The following is a 3,196-nucleotide window of genomic DNA, read 5'->3' on the forward strand; positions in this document are numbered from 1 at the left end:
TTACAAGGCACACTTCATGAAGATGTTTACATCTCTCAACCTCCTGGTTTTGTTGATCCCTCCAATCCCACTCATGTTTGCAAATTAAACAAAGCATTATATGGTCTTCGCCAAGCTTCTAGAGCATGGTATGATGAACTTAAAACTTATCTCATCTCACTCGGATTTAAATCCACCATCTCAGATCCCTCTCTTTTCACTCTCAAAACCAACGCCTCCATCATCCTAGTTCTTGTCTATGTTGATGACATAATTGTCACTGGTTCATCTCCCAAACACATATCCACCTTCATATCTTATCTAGCCTCTAAATTCTCTCTAAAAGATCTTGGATCTTTCTCTTATTTCCTTGGTGTTGAAGTCCTTCTTCACTCTCGGGGAATCTTACTCTCTCAAAGAAAATATATTCTTGATATAATTAATAAAGCCAAAATGACTGATTGTAAGCCTGTATCCACACCAATGATTAGTTCTGACACCTTACGATCAATAGGGGAACACCACATTTGTCTCCAACTAATTATCGCACCTTAGTCGGTGCCCTACAATACCTGTCCCTAACTAGACCGGATATTTCCTTTGCAGTTAACCGTTTATCTCAGTTTATGCAGGCTCCAACATCCATCCATTGGACAGCTTTGAAACGATTAATCAGATATTTGCATGGTACACTTTATCATGGTATCATCATTCATCGTAACTCACCACTTACACTTCATGCATTCACTGATGCTGACTGGGCTGGAGACAAGGATAACTACAGAAGCACTACCGGGTACATATTTTATCTTGGTGCAAACCTAATTTCATGGAGCTCAAAACGCCAAAGTACTTTAGCCAGAAGCTCCACCGAAGCTGAATTCCGCGCCGTTGCATCCACCACCACCGAAGTTCAATGGCTCATTTCGCTACTAAGTGAACTTGGTATTTCATCTTCTACTATACCTACTATTTATTGTGACAACCTGAGTGCAACTTCATATTCAGCAAATCCTGTTTTTCACTCAAGAATGAAGCACCTAGCACTAGACTTTCATTTTGTAAGAGAAAAGGTACAACAAGGATCTCTACGACTTCAACACATAGCAGGTGATGACCAACTTGCTGATGCTCTAACCAAACCTCTTCCACAACCACGCTTTCATTATCTCATATCCAAGATTGGTCTTCTCACAGGATCGTCCATCTTGCGGGGGGAATATTAAGATATAACCCGGTCATATTTATCACCTAATATTTAGCACACATGTATATTACTTTGTCTATATTGTTCCCATGTATATCTCTCACAGTTAGTTGTATCTCCTCTGATTCTGTTTCCTTATATGACCTTTATAAATTCTTGGTATTTTTATAAAAATGATGGTGTTTTATAAAATAAAGATGGTATAAAGGATGTATAAAATATTTAATTTGAATTATAAAAGTTCCAATTTTTATAACAAACAATATTATCCAAATAATAATACGTTACATGAAAGTTAGGTTGAATTTCCAAGTTCGTTTCACTAAAAATTTAGTGTTTAGCCGGATATAGACTTTGTCGCATTTGGTGACGAATTCACCAAAAATTTGTATATGTAGCCGTTGTTATGAATTTTCCATGTAATATTAGGTTTATGAACTCCACTACATTGTGTTATGAATATTATTTATACCCAAATAATATATAACTGAATTATCGAGGTGTTACGTTACTAACTTATTTTCGATAATTGGCAACCAGAGAGGTAATTTGTATTACAATTTGTCAATAACACATTAGAAACATTAGAGAATATCCCATTCCTCCTAAAATTCTAATACAATTCGAGTTGACCTGGTTGACTTTTATTGACTTTATTTGACCAAAATTGACGGTTGTCACATTGTCGATATTGGGGTTCTAATTTTTTTACGGAATAAATTGATTGACTAATATAACATATGAAAAAAATAATTAACCATATAAATTATTGATAACGTAAATACAACGAATTAAAGGGAAAGTTAAAATAATAAATAAAAGATGTTTATAATTGATGTCAAAATATTTTGTAATAGATTCTAACCAGACTAATAATAATTATAAAACTCAAATGTGTTTTAGCCCTCAGATGTTATTAGAAAACATAAGTTATAAAAAAAATTAAACGATTTGTATTTTATAAGAGTCTCGTGCCATTGTGTTTTTCATTAGCATAACATAAAATCAGAGGTATAAATTGCAATGGCTACGTCTTATTTCACTTTTAGTTACCTTACAGTTAAATCATAAACGTATCGTTTAAAAAGATCATGAATGATTAAACCATTTACTATCAAATAATAGCATGAAATGATATATCAGCAACTCAAACTTACCATTTTTATGGAATATCACAAAATCAATTTTAATAAGCTTTATCAACTACATAATTTTCATCTATAGGACCATTTCTATGTAAGCGATTGTGAACATCCAACACAACATAAAAACCTATAAAATTAAACGCCGACATGCACTCTATTACATCATCATAGAAATTACACCCAGTGAATCTTTATAAAAGTCTAGTTATACAATTTAAAATGGAATAAACATCAAGAAGCATGCTCTACGCTAGTTGTATCCATTCTTGTTTTGTATTGTTGTGAAGTAGTCTTTTTTTCTCATGTGACTCTAGAGGAAATGATTAGAGCATCTTCATATATAATATTTTTCATTCCAACTAATATCCTAATTATACAGTATAAATTTGGATAATAAGAAAGAATAAAATGAAGCAATAGTTCTTACCATAAACTTTCATATTTCCTTCTCATCATCATCTTCCTCTTTATTAATATTTATACTCTCCATCAACAATATTTTTGTATAGAGTTTCTAATCTACCTCTCAACCACTCACACAACTCTTTAAAGCATTCTAATAAAAATCTACCATTGTAAACTATATATATCTCAATGTTAATCAGTTGGTGTCATAAGAACCATTAAGTATCATAAGTTAAAAGACTATTGAGTGGTAGTTGGTAATTGTAAACTATATATATCTCAATGTTAATCAATTGGTGTCATAAGAACCATTAAGTATCATAAGTTAAAAAACTATTGAGTGGTAGTTGGTAATTAGATGCTAGTGAAAAGTTATGTAGGTTTTAATAGATATTATGGAATCATTATTATAAAGAAATATGAAAGGACATGGAAGTTTCAAATAATTGTGGTGATAGAA

The sequence above is a fragment of the Lactuca virosa genome, chromosome 8 (assembly GCF_052849685.1).
Source record: "Lactuca virosa cultivar CGN04683 chromosome 8, Lactuca_virosa_CGN04683_v6, whole genome shotgun sequence".
NCBI classification, from domain to species: domain Eukaryota; kingdom Viridiplantae; phylum Streptophyta; class Magnoliopsida; order Asterales; family Asteraceae; genus Lactuca; species Lactuca virosa.